This window comes from Muntiacus reevesi, chromosome 19, assembly GCF_963930625.1.
Source record: "Muntiacus reevesi chromosome 19, mMunRee1.1, whole genome shotgun sequence".
Classification (NCBI taxonomy): Eukaryota; Metazoa; Chordata; class Mammalia; order Artiodactyla; family Cervidae; genus Muntiacus; species Muntiacus reevesi.
This window is the reverse complement of record NC_089267.1, coordinates 2,763,731-2,784,116: the sequence shown is the minus strand read 5'-3', so window position 1 is coordinate 2,784,116 and position 20,386 is coordinate 2,763,731. Positions and strand designations below refer to the sequence as shown.

General features: G+C 37.5%; 1 pseudogene; it reads left to right on the top strand.

Moving 5' to 3' along the window:
* Window positions 1–485: 485 nt before the first annotated feature.
* LOC136150941 (stathmin-like) overlaps window positions 486–20,386 on the top strand; it is a 40,817-nt pseudogene continuing 20,916 nt past the window's right edge.

The following is a 20,386-nucleotide window of genomic DNA, read 5'->3' as shown; positions in this document are numbered from 1 at the left end:
TCTGGAGCTATTTCTCTGCTGTTTTCCAGTAGGACATTGGGTGCCTATCGACCTGTGGAGTTCATCTTTCAGTGTCATATTTTTTTACCATTTCATACTATTCATGGGGTTCTCAAGACAAGAATACTGAAGTAGTTTGCCATTACCTTGTCCAGTGGACCATGTTTTGTCAGAGCTCTCCACCATGACCTGTCCATCTTGGATGGCCCTACACGTCATGACTCATAGTTTCATTGAGTTAGAACAAAGCTGTGATTCATGTGATCAGTTTGGTTAGTTTTCTGTGACTGTGGTTTTCATTCTGTCTTCCCTGTGGTGGAGAAGGATAAGAAGCTTGTGGAAGCTTCCTGATGGGAGAGACTGGCTGTGGAGGAATTGGTCTTGCTCAGATGTGCCCAGTAAATCTTTAATCCAATTTTCTGTTGATGGGTGAGGCTGTGTTCCTTCCCTGTAGTTTGGCCTCAGGCTAAACTATGTTAGGGGTAATGGTGGCAATGGTGACCTCCTTCCAAAAGATTGTTGTAGTCAGTGCCCCGACCCTGCAGCAAGACACTGCCAACCCAGGCCTCTGCCGGAGACTTCTGGAGACTCACAGGCAAGTCTGTCTCAATCTCTTATGGGATCACTGCTCCTTTCTCCTGGGACCTGGTGCCCACAAAATTTTGTTTGTGCCCTCCAAGAGTCTGTTTTCCAGTCCTGCAGAAGTTCTGCAATCAAATCCCACTGACCTTCAAAGTCAAATTCCCTGGAGGTTCTCAGTCACTTTGCTGGATATCCAGGTTGGGGAATCTGTTGTGGGCCCTAGAACTTTTGCAACAATGTGAAAACTTCTTTGATAGAATCGTTCTCCAGTTTGTGGGTTGTCTTCTCTGCAGCTCTATGGTGGATTAATGGTGATCTCCTCGAGGAAGATTTATGCCACACACCACACCTCTAAGGTCTGCTGCAGCCAGAGCACCTGTCCCTACAGTAGGCCCCTGCAGAACCGGGCCTCCACTGGAGACACCAAAACACTCAAAGGCAGGTCTCACTCAGTCTCTGTGGGGTCTCTGTGTCCTGGTGCATGCAGGGCTTTGTCTGAGTCCTCTGGGCATCTCTAGCAGATATGGGATTTGATTCTAAATGTGATTTCACCACTCCTACAGCATTGTTGGGACTTCTCCTTTGCTCTTGGAGTTGGGGTATCTTTTTTTGGTAGGATACAATATTTTCCTACCAATGGTTGTTTAGCAGCAAGTTGTAGTTTGGGAGTTCTCACAGGAAAAGGTGAGCATACATCCTTCTACTCTGCCATCTTGATATGAATAGAAAAACATCTACTTCTGCTCTATTGACTACACCAAAGCCTTTGACTATGTGGATCACAAAAACCTGTGGAAAATTTTAAGAGATGGGAATACTAGATTATCTTACCTGCTTCCTGAGAAATCTGTATGTAGGTCAAGAAGCAACAGTTAGAACCAGATATGGGACAATGAACTGGTTCAAAATTGAGAAAGTAGTGTGCATAAAGGTGTATATTGCACCCTGCTTATTTAACTTATATGCAGAGTACATCATGCGAAATGCAGGGCTGGATGAAGCACAGGTTGGAATCAAGATTGCTGGGAGAAAGATCAATAACCTCAGATATGCAGATGATAGCACCCTAAAGGCAGAAAGTGAAGAAGAACTAAAGAACTATTGATGAAAGTGAAAGAGGAGAATGAAACGTTGGCTTAAAATTCAACATTAGAAAAAACTAAGATCATGGTATATGGTCCCATCATTTCATGACAAATAGATTGGAAAATAATAGAAAAAGTGAGAGATTTCTTCTTTTTTTTTTTTGGCTCCAAAATTACTGATAGTTGTGATTGATGGCAGTCATGAAATTAAAAGATGCTTGCTCCTTGGAAGAAAAGCTATGACCAACCTACATATTATATTAAAAACCAGAGACGTTACATTGCTAACAATTGTCTGTATAATCAAAGCTATTGCTTTTCCAGAAGCCATGTATGGTTGGGAGAGTTGGACCATGAAGAAAATTGAGTGCTGAAGAACTAATACTTTTGAACTGTGGTGTTGGAGAAGACTCTAGAGAGTCCCTTGGACTACAAGGAGATCAAACCAGTAAATCCTCAAGGAAATCAGTCCCGGATGTTCATTGGAAGGACTGATGCTGAAGCTGAATCTGAAGCTCCAATACTTTGGCCACTTGATGCAAAGAACTGACTCATTGGAAAATACCCTGATTCTGATAAAGGTTGAAGACAGGAGGAGAAATGGATGACAGTGGATTCAATGGTTGGATGGCATTACCAACTTGATAGACACGAGTTTGAACAAACTCTGGTTATTGGTGATGTTAAGGGAAGCCTGGTGTGCTGCAGTCCATGGGGTTGCAGAGAGTCAAACAGCTGAGCAACTCAACTGATCAAACTACCAATGATCCTTTTCACAGAACTAGAATAAATGATTTCACAGTTAGTATGGAATCACAAAAAAATACCAAATACTCAAAGCTGTTTTGAGAAAAAAGAATGGAACTAGAGGGAAATAAAAAAAAAACCTTCTTGACCTCAGACTATACTACAAAGCTGCAGTCATCAAGACAGTATGGCTTGACACAAAGACAGCAATATAGATCAGTGGAACAAAATAAAAGTCTGAAGATAAATCCATACACCTATGGACACCTTATCTTTGACAAAAATATACAGTAGCGGAAAGACAGTCTCTTCCAACATGTGGTGCTGAGAAAACTCATCAACTAAACTAGAACACTCAGTCATGTCTTTCTCTTTGTGACCCCATGGACTGTAACCCACAGACTTGCTCTTCTGTCCATGGAATTATCCAGGCAAGAATAATTAAGTGGGTTGCCCTTTCCTTCTCCAGTGGATTTTTCCTGACCCAGGGATTGAATCTGGTCTCCCATATTGCGGGCAGATCCTCTACCATCTGAGCCACCAGGGAAGCTCAAAAATAAAATCAAAATGGATTAAAGGCCTAAATATAAGAAAAGAAAGTATAAACTCTTAGAAGAAAACATAGGCAGAAGATTGTCTGACATAAATCGCAGCAAGATTCTCTATAACCTACCTCACAGAGTAATGGAAATAAAAACACAAATAAACAAATGGGATTGACTTAAACTTAAACACTTTTGCACAATGAAGGAAAGTATAAGCAAGGGTAAAAGACAGACCTCAGAATGGGATAATATAGTAGCAAATGAAACAACTGAGAAACAAATAATCTCCAAAATATACACACAGTTTATACAGCTCAATACCAGAAAAATGAACAAGCCAATCAAAAAGTGGGCAGAACAGCTAGACATACATTTCTCCAAAGGAAACGTATAGATGGCTAATAAACACATAAAAAGATGCTCAACATCACTCATTATTAGAGACACACAAATCAAAACCACAATGAAGTATCATCTCCTACTACTCAGAATAGTCATTGTCAAAAAGTCTTGAAACAATAAATGCTGGAGAGGGTATGGAGAAAAGGGAACCCTCTTAAACTGTTGGTGGAAGTGCAAACTGAAACAACCATTATGGAGAACAGTATGGAGATTCATTAAAAAATGAGGAATAAAGCTTCCATATGACCCCGCAGTCCCACCACTGGTCATATATCCTGAGACCACTAGAACAGAAAAACACATGTACTCCACTGCTTATTGCAGCACTATTCACAATAGCTAGGACATGGAAGCAGTCTAGATGTCCATTGGCAGTTGAATGGATAAGGAAGTTATGGTACATATACACAATGGAATATTACTCATCTATAAAAAGAAAAACATTTGAGTCAGTTCTACTGAGGTGGATGAACCTAAAGTCTATTATACAGAATGAAGTAAATCAAAAAGAAAGAAAGGCAAATACCATCTATTAATGCATATATATGGAATCTAGAAAGATGATGATGATGGTTCTACATGAAAGGCAGCAACTGACTTTTGGACTCAGTGGGAGAAGGAGAGGATGGGATGATTTGAAAGAATAGCATTGACACATATATATTACAATATGTAAAATAAGCAGTGCAGGTTTAATGTGTGAAGCAGGGCACCCATAGCTAGTGCTCTGTGATGACCTGGAGGGATAGGGTGGGAGGGAAGTGGGTTCAGGATGCAGAAGACAAATGCATGCCTATGGCCAATATGTATTGATATAAGGCAAAAGATATCATAATATTGTAAAGTAATTATCCTCCAATTAAAATAAATTAAGAAAAATAAAAGAACAAAGCAAGGTGACAAGATACAGCCTTGATGTACTCCTTTCCCATTTTTGAACCAGTCTGTTGTTTCATGTCAGGTTCTAACTGTTGCTTCTTGACCTTCATACACGTTTCTCAGGAGACAGGTAACATGATCTGATATTCCCATTTCTTTAAGAATTTTCCACAGTTCGTTGTGATTCACATAGTCAGAGGCTTTAGCATAGCCAATGAAGCAGAAAGAAATGCTTTTCTGGAATTCCCTTGCTTTTTTCTGTTATCCAACACATGTTGCCAACTTGATATATAGGTTTTCTACCTTTTCTAAAACCAGCTTGTACATTTGGAAGTTCTTGTTTCATGTACTGCTAAAGCCTACTTTGAAGGATTTTGAACATTACCTTGATAACATGTGAAATGAATTGCTTGGTAGTTTGAACATTGTTTGGCATTGCTCTTCTTTGGGACTGGGATGAAAACTGACCTTTTCCAGTCTTTTGGTCACTGCTGAGATTTCCCAATTTGCTGACATGAGTGCAGCCCTTTAACAGCATCATCTTTTAGAATTAGAAATAGGCCATCTGGAATTTCATCACCTCCAGTAACATTGTTCATAGTGATGCTTCTTAACACTCACTGGACTTAACATTCCAGGATGTCTGGCTCTAGGTGAACGACCACACCATCATTTATATCTGAGTCATTAAGTCTTATTATTATTATTTTTTATATAGCTTTTCCATGTATTCTTGTTATCTCTTCTTAATCTCTCATGCTTCTCTTGGGTCCTTATGGTTTCTGTCCTTTATTGTGCCCATCCTTGCATGAAATGTCCCCTTGATAACTTAAATTTTCTTGAAGAGGTTTCTAGGCTTTGCAATTCTATTGTTTTTCTCTGTTTCTTAGCTTTACTTACTTAAGAAAAGTTTCTCATCTCTCCTTGCTAATTTTTGAAACTCTGCATTCAGTTGGCTATACATTTTCCTTTCTTTTTTGCCTTTTCACTTTTCTTTTCTCAGTCTTTTATAAACCCTCCTCAGAAGACCACTTTGCATTTTTGCATTTCCTTTTCTTTGGGACTGTTTTGGTCACCATGTCCTGTTTAGAGTTATGAACCTCTCTCCATAGTTCTTCAGGCTCTCTGTTTACCAGATCTAATCCCTTGAATCTACACAGCACTTCCACTACATAATCATAAGATTTGATTCAGGTCAACCTTATTGGTCTTGTGGTTTTCCCTATTTTCTTCAGTTTAAGTCTCACTTTTACAATAAGGAGCTCATGACATAAGCCACAGTCAGCTCCAAGTCTCCGTTTTACTAACCACATAAAGTTTCTCCATTTTCAGCTGCAAAGAATGTAATCAGTCTGGTTTGTGTATTGGCCATCTAATGATGGTCATGTGTAGAGTGTCTGTTGTGGCATTGCAAAAGTGTTTGCTGTGATGAAATGCTTTCTTCACAAAACTCTCTTATCCTTCCCCTGCTTTTTTTTGTACTCCAAAGATTAACTTGTCCTTTACTCCAGGTATCTCTTGACTTCTTATTTCTGCATTTCAATTTTCTATGATGTAAAAGACATATTTTTTGGTGTTATTTCTAGAAGGTCTTTTAGGTCTTCATAGAACTGATCTACTTTAGCTTCTTTGGCATTAAGTCTTGGGGCATAGACTTGGAATACTTTGATTTTGGATGGTTTGCCTTAGAAAAAAACAGATCATTCTGCAATTTTTGAGACTGCACCCAAGTGCACTTCAGACCCTTGTTGACTCCGAGGGCCACTCCATTCCCTTTAAGGGGGATTCTTGCCCACAGTAGTAGATATAATGGTCATCTGAATTAAACTTCCCCATCCCCATCAATTTTAGTTCACTGATTCCTAAGATGTCAATATTCAATCTTGCCATCTTGTTAATCACAACCAATTTACCTTGATTCATGAACCTAACATTCCAGATTCCTATGCAATATTGTTCTTTAAAGCATCAGACTTTACTTTTATCATCAGATACATCCAACTCTGAGCAACATTTCTGCTTTGGCCCAGACACTTCATTATTTCTGGAACCATTAATCACTATTCTACTTTTCCTAAGTAGCACCACTTCTGTCTGGGGTGTTAATATTCTGGTGTCTTTTTTTTTTTTTTTTTTAATTCATACTGTCCATGGGGTTCTCGTGGCAAAAATATTGGAGTGGTTTGCCATTCCCTCTTCCAGTGCACCACGTTTTGTCTGAACTCTCCACTATGATCCATTCATCTTAAGTGACCCTACATGGCATGGTTCATGGCTTCATTGAGTTATGCAAACCCCTTCACCACAACAAGCCTGTGATCCACGAAGGGGGGAAACATGACTAATTGGAATAGTAAGTTTGTCTTATTACATGGTTGCTAAATTCATGTAGATTACTCAGTGCTTTTTTATTCACCAAATATTTGTATTTTTCCATTTTGGCTTTAAAATCTGTCCAGATATGGAACAAGATACAGGAGCACAATGTGATTAATCTAGGAGAAAATTATATGAGAGTAATGCAAAGGAAAGAACTGTGACTCATTCTGTAAAGAAACTGATCACTTAATTTGTCTTTAGATTCCTTCAGTTGTGTTATGAGAAGAACAGATGTTTAAACTGCAAGTAGCCTGTGATGCATTCTACCTTATATTACTCAAATGACTACTATGCAAATATTCTCTTTACATAGTGCATTGACCCCCATTTTTCCAACCAACTCGTCAACCTTCCCTTTATTCTCATTTCTCCTCATGACTTAGATTACATGGTTGATGATTTTAAGAATACTCCTCTAAGACTCTTTGACAATTTACATATGTGTCTCAGATCTCTGGCAAATTCCTACTGTCTACTTTTTCTGTGTCTTCAACTGGACATTTATATAAGCCATATTATTTCAGAATAAAGTAGAATTCTCTTAGAATAAATTCATATTTCTCAATATAAAATGGACCTGACAAGCTACTTGGATATCATACTAGACTTCTTAGATTTACTAGTCAGTTTCTAAAATAATTATGTTCACTTTTCAATACCTTCCTCTAATGTCTGCTATTTGCCCCCCAGCTCCAATCTTAGAAAGAAAGGAAAATAATTGTCCATTAATTGTTTACTTTTCTTCCCATCAAGGTATAGATTATAACCACAGCAGGGTCATTGGGGCAGTTATGATTCAGGCTAAGGATTCTTTTCCAGATTATTCCATATTTCTTTCATGTAAGAACCAACAAATACCCAGACAGCTTCTCAAGGCAGATGGAAGAAACACAAAAACGTTGCATGGCAGTACTTAAAGTTTCTTAAGACCTGAACTCAGAACTGGCACAATGTCATCTCCATCCATATTTTCTTTGGTAAAACAAGCTGTATGTTCAAATTCCAAATCATCCATTTCATAATTAAATTCTTACCTCAATGAATTATCACTAAATTAGGGAAAGAGAGAATATGAGCATCAAAAATGTCTCATGTCACCTATATGTCAATAGAAAAACGTACTTTCCTCCTATTTATTTCTTTAATGACCAGTCTCACAGATCACATTTGATACCTCTGAGTAATAATTTTATCAGATAAATTAAACACTCGATGCCAGAAACAAAACAATGATGCTATCTCTCATATTTTTGCTTGCATTTATTCTGTTAGTTCAGTTCAGCCGCTCAATCGTGTCTGACTCTTTGTGACCCCATGAACCGCAGCACGCAAGGCCTCCCTGTCCATCACTAACTCCCAGAGTCCACCCAAACCCATGTCCATTGAGTCGGTGATGCCATCCAACCATTGCATCCTCTGTCATCCCCTTCTCCTCCTTCCTTCTCCTCCTCCTCCTCCTTCTGTTAATACATTTATATTTTTTCACACAAAGATTGTAGGACAAAAACAAAGGAATTTTATTGATGCATTTTTCTTACTCAGTTTTAAATACCAATAAATGTTTTCAACACCCACTTCCAAAATCTAGTTTATTGTTTTAAAATTTACTCTCATGCTATTCATTTTCTCCAATTTAGCTCTTTCACTGTTAAAGGTACCAATATCTCTCAACTGAGACAATGAAAATTATCTCACAGCCGATCTCCATGCTTCCAATCATCCCTGATCATCCATCTTCCAAATAAGATTCAAAGTATGCTTTGTGTGTATTTAAATCAGATAAAGTTATTAAACTAGGGGGAACTCAGTACTTCAGCATAGCATCTAGACATTCTACAATGGTCCACAAAATACTAAGTGTTCTTCCCTTGGCTTATTTTCCAACTTAGCTTTATTTATCTGCCTACCCTTCACCCACTTGGTCATGAAGATCATTTACATTCCTTACTCTAAGGCACAGAAGACTTTTTGCGTGATCATTTTCGTGTGCTTTCTTGCTCATTAGCCAGGTGATAACTGAATTATCATATTCTCAAAAATGCCTTCTAGCACTTTCCTAACTAAAGGAGCCCCCTTCCTTTGAGGTTGCTACTGGATATTACATCACCAAGTCCCAGGTCTGCTTTGATCACCACTAAAAATGAACAATTAGAAGCAGGTCTTGTAAATATTTATTGGCATTTAAAAATATTTATATTAATAATAGTTCATGTTATTGAAATATATATGAATTTCCTTATATAAATATATAAGGAAATATATACGCTTTATCTCATGTTTGGCAATTTTTACAGCAAAACATTTAAAACATTAATAATAGTGATAATACAAATTTTAGCATTTTAGATTTACCACTTTTTTTGAAAGATACTTTGCTTTTCATGATACCCCTGTATTCATGGAATGAAATGACCATGCTGTAGTTCAGCTACTAAGTTATGTCTGACTCTTTGAGACCCCATGGAATGCAGCACACCAGGCTTTTCTGTTCTTCACTATCTCTCAGGGTTTGCTCAAACTCAAATCCATCGAGTTGGTGATGCCCTCAAATCATCTCATCCTCTGTTGCCCCTTCCTTCCCTTGCCCTCACCCTTTCTGAGCATCAGGGTCTTTTCTAAAGAATTGGGTCTTCACAACCAGTAGCCAAATTATTGGAGCTTCAATTTTAGCATCAGTCATTACAATAAGTATCTAGGATTGACTGAATATCTAGGATTGACAGGTTTGATCTCCTTGCTTTCCAAGGAACTCAAGAGTTTTCTTCAGTACCACAATTTGAAAGCATAAATTCTTCAGCACTCAGCCTTCTTTATGACCCAACTCTCACATCCATGCTTGACTACTGGAAAAACCATATCTTTGATTATATGGAGCTTTGTCAACAAAATGATGTCTCTGCTTTTTAATACACTGTCTGCTATCTAGGTTTGTCAGATATTAGATTTAACCAGTTGTTTAAAATTGATGCAGTCAATTTATACATGTAAAAATGATCAAGAAATTAACATATGTCTACTTTGGATACTAGATGGCAATCACAAGGACACAATATATTGTGAGATGAACCCCAGATCACTTAGCATCCTCCTATTTCTCTTGTGTGTTTGTGTGTGTGTGTGTGTGACATGTGTGTGTTAGTTGCTCAATCATTTTCTACTCTTTGTGACTCCATGGACTGTAGCCCACCAGTATCCTCTGTCCATGAAATTCTCCATGCAAAAGTATTGGAGTGGGTTGCCATTTCCCTCTCCAGGGGATCTTCCCAACCCAAGGATTGAGCCCAGGTCTCCTGCATTGCAGGTAGATTCTTTAACAACTGAATTAATAGGGAAGCCCCAATATTTCTCCTAAGTATATGCAATATTAAGTTATTTTGTTTGCCTTGCTCATCTAGTTCTGCTCCAGTCCAGTCACTTCAGTTACTCAGTCATGTCCAACTCCTTGAGACCCACTGACTGCACTACACCAGGCTTCCCTGTCCATCACCAACTCCCAGAGATTGCTCAAACTCCTGTCCATCACTCAATGGTGATGCCATCCATTCATCTCATCCTCTGTTGTCCCCATCTCCTCCCAAATTCAATCTTTCCCTGCATCAGGGTCTTTTTCAATGGGTCAGTTTTTCACATCTGGTGGCTAAAGTTAAGTATTAAGCAGCATTTCTGAGGGTCATTCACTCAATTAATGTTAGATTGATTGGTTGGTTAATTGATTAATGTGATTCAGCAATTAATTTGTAAATGTAGGTTAAATTCAATAATAATTTCACTAATTTTGAGATATATATATATATTGAATCCTAGAAAAATTGGAAAATTATTTTGCCTTTGAGTCTATAAAACATAACATTGAGTCTATAAAAATGCCATCAAAAATAAATTCTTAGAAAAACTCTTGATAATTATAATTAATATATGTGTTAGGATTATAGAATATATTAGAGTCAAAAGATTTTGAAATGTAAGAAAATATATTTTGTATTATATATATACTAGGTACTATTGAGTATTGATCATGAAATAGCTTTGACATCCCTGGTTTTGTGTTTTATACTGAATTTCATAACACTTGCTTATACTATGTACTTATTCCATTTTTGACATTGCATTATTTTTAGTTAAAATATTTTAATATTAAAAAATGCATTCATGACTATAATAGAGTGGTAGTTGTATTATGTTTTGAAATTTACACAAAACAAATAAATGTTACTTAACTTTGACTTATATTTGTTCGCAAATTTAATGTATTTATCTATATTAATTTTGTATATCAGTAAAACAATTTATAGGGGCTTCCCTGGTAACCCAGACTGTAGAGAATCCCTCTGCAGGGCAGAAGACCCACGTTCTATCCCCGGGTCTGGAAGATCCCCTGGAGAAGGGAATGGGAACCCACTCAAGTGTTCTTGCCTGGAGAATTCCATGGACAACAGGGTCTGCTGGGCTACAGTACATGGGACTGCAGAGTCAGACCCAACTGAGCAACTAAGCATGACACACAACACAATTTATATTATTTTTGCATAATTTTACTATTTTATGCAAATTAATATTTCATGATGCAAACACATATTAATATTTTATGATGGGTTTCCTAGGTGACTCAGTAGTAAGGAATCTGCCTGACAATGCAGGAGACCCAGGTTCGATCCTGGATTTGGGAAGATCCACTAGAGGAGGAAATGGCAAATCACTACAGTATTCTTGTCCGGAAAATCCCATGAGCAGTGGAGTCTGGTGGGCTACAGTACATAAGATCACAAAGAGTATGACAGGACTGAGTTACTGAGAAGCCACATGCTTATATTGATACTTACAACTTGTACCTATGAGTGAATATTCACATATTTTGATGTTTTAGTGCCGAGATATATGTGAAGAGATACACACTCTTCATTTGTAAAAATTTGTTATACTTGTTTAGACCAAACTTCTCAATAAATTATTGCATAATAGAAAACATATAGGTAAACATAAACTAAAAGATTAATTTAAGTATATCATCTCTGGGGTTTCCCTGGTGGCTCAGACTGTAAAGAATCCCCAGAAATGCAGGAAACTGAGGTCTGGTCCCTGGGTCATGAAGATCATGAGATGAGAATGGATACCCACTCCATGTTCTTGTCTAGAACATCTCATGAAGAGAGGAGTCTGGTAGGCTACAGTTCATGAGGATGCAAAGAGTCAGACAGGTTTGAGTACACACATGCACACACCATTTCTTTTGGCCTTTTCATACTGTTCATGGGGTTCTCAAGGCAAGAATGTTGAAATGGTTCACTGTGTGTTTTGTCAGAACTCTCCACCAAGATGAGTCCATCTTGGGTGGCCCTGTATGGCATGGCTTATTAAGTTAAACAAAGCTGTGATCCATGTGATCATTTTGCTTAGTTTTCTGTGATTGTGGTTTTCATTCTGTCTGTGCTCTGATGGATGAGGATAAGAGACTTGTGCACACTTCCTGATGGGATGGGCTGGTGTGGAAAAAACTGGGTCTTTCTCTGGTGGGCAAAGCCATGTTCAATAAATCTTTAATCCAATTTTCTGCTGATGGGTGCAGCTGTGTTCCCTCTCTGTAGTTTGGACTCCAGCCAAACTACAGTAAGGATAATGGTGACCTCCTCCAAAAGGACTTATGCCATCAAGCCTCGCCTCCCAGGACTGCTGCTGTCAGCAGGACCCAGTGTCCCTGACCCTATCGCAGGCCACTGTAAACCCATGGCTCTGCTAGAGACTGCCAAACACTCACAGGTGAGCCTGACTTAAAGCTAAACATACAAAAAACTAAGATAATGGCATCCAGTCACATCACTTCATGGCAAATAGATAGAGAATAAATGGAAACTGACAGACTTTGTTTTATTGGGTTCCCAAATCACTGCAGACAGTGACTGCAGCCATGAAATTATTATTATTATTATTATTTTTGCAGCCATGAAATTAAAAGATGCTTGCTCCTTGGAAGAAAATCTATGACAAACCTAGACAGCATATTAAAAAGCAGAAATACCACATTGCTGACAAAGGTCTATATAGTCAAAGCTATGACTTTTCCAGTAGTCATGTTTGAATGCGAGAGTTGGACCATAAAGGAGGCTGGGCTTCAAAGAATTGAGGCTTTTGAACTGTGGTGTTGGAGAAGACTCTTGAGAGTCCCTTGGACTGCAAGGAGATAAAAGCAGTCACTCCTAAGGAAAACTGATGCTGAAGCTGAAGCTCCAATACTTTGGCCACATGATGCAAAGAACTGACTCATTGAAAAAGATCCTGACTGTTGGCAAAGTTCGAAGGCTGGAGGAGAAAGAGGCAACAGAAGATGAAATGGTTGGATTGCATCACCAATTCAATGGATGTGAGTTTGAGCAAACTCTGGAATATAGTGAAGGACAGGGAAGCCTGGTGTGCTGCAGTTCATGGACTTGAAAAGAGTCAGACATGACCGAGCAACCGAACAACAGCCACAGGGATACCATATAATAAAGTTCATAAAGTATAAATCAGTAGGATGAAATGTTTCAAGATTTCTTTAGCTATAATTAAAATGCTATATTGAGTTGCATAGATTCCAAACGCCCTCTATTTTCTTCTTAAACAAAAGTGTTTTTTGATTATTTCTTCCCTTTCAATTCTTCTTACTTCTTTCTGTAAATAACCTATAACTCATCTTTTACTTGAATATTTTTTTGCTTTTCCAATTATCATCTTATCACACATCACTTATGCTGGATTTTGGGATAAAATTCTAATTTTCCACATAACTGATAAAATACCCTATCTACATTTTAAAAGCATTATACTGCAATATCATCCTGATTTTTTCCTACTGTATCTGTTTCATCACATATTGTTGATGTTTTTAGTCTTCATCTGTCATAGAAATATTTTCCTCCAGGAGTCTTCATGACTGGGTTACCTCTTCCTTGATTTTTAGTAAATCCAGTGGTTGATTTACTACTCACTTGTCCGTAAACAAGGCACCAGTATCCACCACGACTTGATCTTAGCCAAAGACTGCTCATGTGAATGATATTTTAGCCTCTTCTGAGTTTCCACTGAGTGATAATTGAGCTATTATCATATAGACTAGGAAATAGATTAATATTCAGTGCTCCGAGTCCAGTTTCCTGGCAAACCAAGCATTCATCTAAATGTAGTTATCCTATATTGTGCAGGACCTAACTCTTTCCAGAATCTGTGCTTTAGTGCAATGGGATACACACACAAAAATCACAATCCCATGTTTGAATTTCTATCCAGGCTATTCCTGCCTCTTCTTTTCCCATAGACATCCATGTCTATCCGTGTTTACCAGTACACAATTCTTAACAGCAAGCCATACTCCACTTTCCTGTCACTCTGATATCTGTTAGTTTTCCCTACCTAAATGGATGTGGTTAAATGTAAAAGTATTTTGGTGAGATTAAGATCATAAAGTCTATAAAAAGAGTTTTGTGTGTCTGTAAGTGTAATGGAACAGTCAACATTTTTTTATTCATAAAGTAAAATTTAAAGTCTCTAGCATTTTTTTTCATTAAAAATTCCCCTTAGATTATGCCAATAAGTTGTCTTCTAGTGTTTTGTCTGTCATCTCAGAAACAATTTTTTCTCAGAAATCAGTTTTATAGACCTTCTCTTTGATTGTTGTTTTGGGGCTCTGTAAGCAGCATTTTCTCTATTTCTTTACTAACTGACATTCTATTAATAACTAGAATAAAAAGAATACTCCAAGATACCAGCTGAAGCTACTCAAGCCCTCCCCTGGAGGTCTGACTATTAATTATTCTGTGAGATTCTTCTGTGCTTTAAAATTCTGGTAACCACCCTGTTTCTCATGCCCCCCTGTCCTTAGAAGTAGTAACTACTTTTGAAGATATTACCATTTTTTAAACTCAGGTTACATTATTCTTGAATCTCTCTGAAATTTGTGTAAACTGATTCCCAGATTCAAATTCACTTGGGATGACCTAGTGTTGTGTCTGTATTTCCAATTAGTCATTGATTGATATAGTTACCTCTCAGACTTCAGGGATCCTTTGTGCTTTGTTGTGTATGTATGTATATTTGAGTTTCCTACAGGACTATAGGAAAGGGCTTGTTAGGTAGATGCCATTGCAATCAAGAAGTACATTATGTTTTAAAATGTGTACTTAAAACCCTCCTTTGATAAATACAAGCTCTCATTAAAATATGTAAGAAATTTTTAGCAAAATTTATATTTTTCATGCAATAAATCATTTTCTATTTTCACAACTGTCAGTTACATTTAAATTTGTATCTTTTGTTATCTTTTACCATGCTTCCTCTCACATGTTTTTTTTTCTTCTGCCAAACACTGTTATTTATTGTCTCTGCTTCCATATATTTACAAACCTGCTTGCATCTTCATGTTTCCTACATTTGAGATCATGCCTATTGATTTCATGAGAGGATTCTTCAGTGTACTCATAACTGCAATTTCTCTTTATATTAAAAAAAAAATCCTCTAGATCTTAAATGGAATAATTAAATGTGATCATTCAGTTCAGTTCAGTTCAGCCACTCAATCATGTCCAACTCTTTGCGGCCCCATGAATCACAGCACACCAGGCCTATCTGTCCATCACCAGCTCCCGGAGTTTACTCAAACTTATGTCCATCGAGTTATTAAATATAATTAATTACACCAGACATTAGGTCTATGTACATAAATAGGAAGATAATTTAGCTACTATGCCACATTTCCTGTATTCTCTCATTATTTAAAAACCTTTAAAGGAGACGAGACAAGTAGGATTCCAATGGGAAAGTTCACATATAATCACTTTAAATAAACATTTTGTTCTGCAAGGACCTGAAACAGTATGCCAATGAAACTTTCATGAGAGTAGGTGAGGGATTATACATATAATTATTAGTATTACATCATTTGTCAATTCTAAAACACTTACAGAATTTGAGAACTCAATCTGTGCCTCTGTTTATATTCTTATGTTTGAAATTTTTATTGTTTGGTAGCATATCTTACTCTGCTGTCCCCTCAGTTGTCCTTAGCCTTATTCCTTCCTCTAGTAATTTAAGGCTTGGTCTCTCAAATCCAAAGTCCATACTAAGGTTTACAATGGTCCACGTGCTTTGAGCACTTCCTTTCTGCTCTTCCTCTTTGCTCATTGTATTCAAATTTTACAGGCTTTCCCACTTTCCCTACATCTTCATGTGGCTGCTTCCTTTAACTTTATTTATTTCTCTGCTCAATTAGTAGCTTTCCAGAGATGTGACCCCTGACGACAGTGTATATGATTCTCTAGTCATTTCCTTGCATGTATCTCTACCAGAAGGTAGAATACGCTATATTTTTTGGATTCTGTGTTATCCACACTAGCATGTACACTCCATCAGGCAGGTTCAGAACTTTTTCTATCCAATTACCACTGCATGCCCCATACCTGACATGCAATGGAAGTTAAGTAAATCAGTATTGATGGGTTAATAAATACATATCATTTAATAAGGTCAGCAATCAAGCTTAGGAAACAGACTTTTGGACTCTGTGGGAGAAGGCGAGGGTGGGATATTTCGAGAGAACAGCATCAAAACATGTATATTATCTGGGGTGAACAAGATCACCAGCCCAGGTTGGATGCATGACACAAGTACTCGCGCCTGGTGCACTGGGAAGACTCAGAGGGATCGGGTAGAGAGGGAGGTGGGAGAGGGGATCGGGATGGGGAATACATGTAAATCCATGGCTGATTCATGTCAATGTATGACAAAAACCACAACAATATTGTAAAGTAATTAGCCTCCAACTAATAAAAATAAATGGAAAAGAAAAAAGTAAATGAGACATTCCCTGTCCTCTCCCATACCTCTCTTCTATATTAGAGAAGAAGTATCATTGGCAAGCGTGGCGTGGTGGGTGGTGGTGGCTGTTAGGAGGAAGGGGAGAAGGATGGTATGAACAAAATCTAAATGATTAGAGCAAGCATCAATGCCTGTTTCATTTTCACAAGCTCTGTTATCTAAGTCTGGTGAAATTTGGAGATATTTTTCAGTATTATTCTTAGCTTAATTTACTGAGAATCAAGTAATAAATGGAGCTAAGAAAGTAAAAATTAAGAAAAAAATCTCTACATATTGTGTTTTGCTGCTGATGACAACCTTATTATTATTCACTGATTCATTTCTCATAAGTTCCTCCTGAAAAAAACACAATTATTATTCATAATTTACTGATTAAAAATCAAATCTTACATTGGATAAGGAACCAATGGGAATGAAATTAGGGCCTCACTTCAGAAGACCTGATGCCCTTAATTGCAACTTAATTGTGGGTCATTATCTTATTTGTAAATATTTTCAGCCTATTGGTGCTCATGTTTTACTTTTAAGTCCTACCTTTCTGGGGTATTATGAATAATTTATTTGACACTAGGAATCAGCTAACTACTGAAAACAGACCACATTATTTCAAGTTAGCAGTTACAAGCCAACACAGAGCACAGACAGGTGATTTATCCCAAGAGTCAGAGCCTTTCTTTATCACGCTGTATCCCTGGACACATGTGTTTCCTATTGAAGACTGAGTTAGCAAATCAGTCTACACTGTCATTTGACTACTGACAGCTCTTTGTCATTCAGGGCACCAGCCCATCAGCCAGGGCTATACACAAACTGATTCTCTTTTGGCAAGTCACACTTTTATCTCTCTCCCAATGCTGTGATGCAGGTGTAATTTTTATCGTGGTTTAGTTGATTGGCTTGAAATTATTTTCCATCTCATGTAAATTTCCAAATGCCTTTGTGTGATTGGTGTTCACAGTTGAAAGAACATAAATTGTTCCCATTTCAGAAGGTGATATGTGAACATATTTCCCTGAGTTCCTTGAAAGAAAGGCAGTTTTTGGGAAATCAAGTAATTGTTACTTATGTTTTTAGAAGTAGGTGTTACTGCAGTCTAAAATATCCACCTCATTTTGTGTACACTTGCCATAGCAAAACCTGTCTTCCATTGGTCAAATTATGTTTGACATATTTGATATCCCTATAACATTTTAGAATTTTCCTAGAAAGTAAGTGTTATTTTGGCAAGCTTAAGCATATATATTTAACATAAATTCAGATGGTCAATTTAATTCAGAAAAAGTGAGGCAGGAATTGTAAGAAACCAAAATTATGGATCATTTTAAGTAAATGCATCTTAGTCTAGAGAAAATTGCTTAGCTTGCTACATTGTTTCAGCATGAAGTCTAAATTTCAGGATTTTCTCCTTTAACTAACTTATCTATGTTATGACCCACTGACGGATAATTTTACTAAGGCAGAAATGAAATGAGTTCAATGTTCCCAAGTCATTTCTATCAGTGCAATTGTGTAGAGCACATATAAGCTGTCATTTTCCATTCTCACTTCTTCATTTATACCTTACAAGATGATGTGGGCAGATTTGGAATTTTTCTATGAGTGATGTTCCTGCCCACATGTGTTATTGTGCATGCCTTGGCTTGACTAATAGTGTCATTTCCATTGCTCACTTATCTTGTTGAGGAATGATACATTCAAATTGTAGAATATTTTCATAAAATACTCATTATTTTCAATGTAATTCTAGGCATTGTAACTAAAATAGGAAAATAGACTTTATAACTTTAATCATTATCTTAGTGCTTATACCCATATACATAAATAATTTATTCTGAGCCCATTCATACTATGAATTTTAATTAATTAATTTGCCTATATTTTTCCATGGTTAATTTACCATAAAAAATTAAGAATTGGAGAAATCTGAATGAACATAGAATTGTTGATGCTATTAATGGTTATTAATGGAAGTCTCACGCATGGAGCAGATGCACTGCCTGGGACATTTTTCCAACTGGGACTCCAGATGTGCTGTGACACTGGACTTCTCAGTGCGGTTTAAGTCTGGGATGTTTGTCAAAACCCAATCTGGTGATATATCCTGCTGTTTCTGATATATATCTGCTGTTTCTATTTCTCTTTTCTTTTAATGTTAGTATATTGAAATTAGGGGCTTCCCAGGTGGTGCTAGTGGTAAAGAAACCACCTGCCAATGCAGGAAATATAAGAGACTGGTTTGATTCCTAGGTCTGGAAGATCCCCTGGAGGAGAGCATGGCAACCCGCTCCAGCATTATTGCCTGGAGAATCCCATGGAAAGAGGAACCTGGTGAGCTATAGCTCATAGACACGCAGAGTCAGACACAAGCGAAGTGACTTAGCACAGCATATTAATGGTTCTGAACACCAGGGATGATTTTTCCACCACATCTAGTAAGCATAATTGCTTAAAGCTCACCCGTGGTAAATGTATGAGCCTGTAGAAGCGTTTTAATTTTAAACTAATTTTAAAAACAAAGGAAAATATGCATGATAATAATGAATAATAGTATTACAAATGTGTATAGCCTGGATTATATTATATAATGTACATTATCTATGAGCTGCTATCTATATGTATATTTATCTATGTCTAACCAAAGAATTGATGCTTTTGAACTGTGGTGTTGGAGAAGACTCTTGAGAGTCCCTTGAACTGCAAGAAGATCCAATCAGTTCATTCTAAAGGAGATCAGTCCTGGGTTTTCACTGGAAGGACTGATGCTGAAGCTGAAACTCCAATACTTCGGCCACCTGATGTGAAGAGTTGACTCATTGGAAAAGACCCTGTTGCTGGGAGGGATTGGGGGCAGGAGGAGAAGGGGACAACAGAGGATGAGATGGCTGGATGGCATCAACGACTCTATGGACATGAGTTTGAGTAAACTCTGGGAGTTGGTGATGGACAGGGAGGCCTGGTGTGCTGTAATTCATGGGGTCGCAAGGAGTCAGACACGACTGAGCGACTGAAATGAACTGAACTGAACTGATGTATCTAGCTATCTAGAGAGAGAGAAACAGAGAGACCCACAAAGACAAAGGTATCTGGATCAACAGCAGATCAAATATGACAAAAAGCCACTATTTTTATAACATTATTACTTACTTCATTTGTTTACATCCCCATTGTTGCTGCTGCTGTGGATATTGTGTCCCTTCATTTACATTATGTACACATGGTTTTGTTGTATCCATTTGTCATTTTCCCTTAAAGTGGAACTTTAGTGAAAGATCATGCAACACACTAAGGAACCATCCCGACAAGGTTGGCAATAATAGTGCAATCCATCTGCATATGGGCATCTCCCACATGACTCTTGTTACCTTTGACAGAAACACATTCACCATCTCCTTCAAATTTGCTAAGATGCTCTGGAGTAAATGTATCACCAGAAGCAGAAATAGTTCTCACCACTTCTATACAAAAATATATTGAGCTGTCTTTATAAGGAACCCCAATTGCCCAAAACTGCCCCATGAACCATTTTCTCCTTGGACTGCAGGAGCTGCGGCCTCTGATGGCAGGTGCCCCAGTGTGTCTGGTCCTTTTGTTTCAGAATAACAGGAGCTACTGTGTCTGGCCTGAATGAAAGTAGCACAGGGATTTTTTGGGGGGATTTTTTGTTCATTTGCTGTGTTTTTATTTTTAAACTGGTCTGCAAATACTTTCAACTTGTCCTTTTTATGTTTTGTTTACTTTCATTGTAAACATTCACTTTCCTTCAGAGAGTCATGAAAAATAACATCCTTTTTAATCATTAGATTTAATCATCCAAATTCTTTGGCTCCTAGTTCTCTTCTTTCATGCTTCAAGCCAAGAATGGTGAGTTTGTACATTGCATCACTCTGACCTCCTCTTCTGTGTCCTTCCACTTTTTGGGAGTGA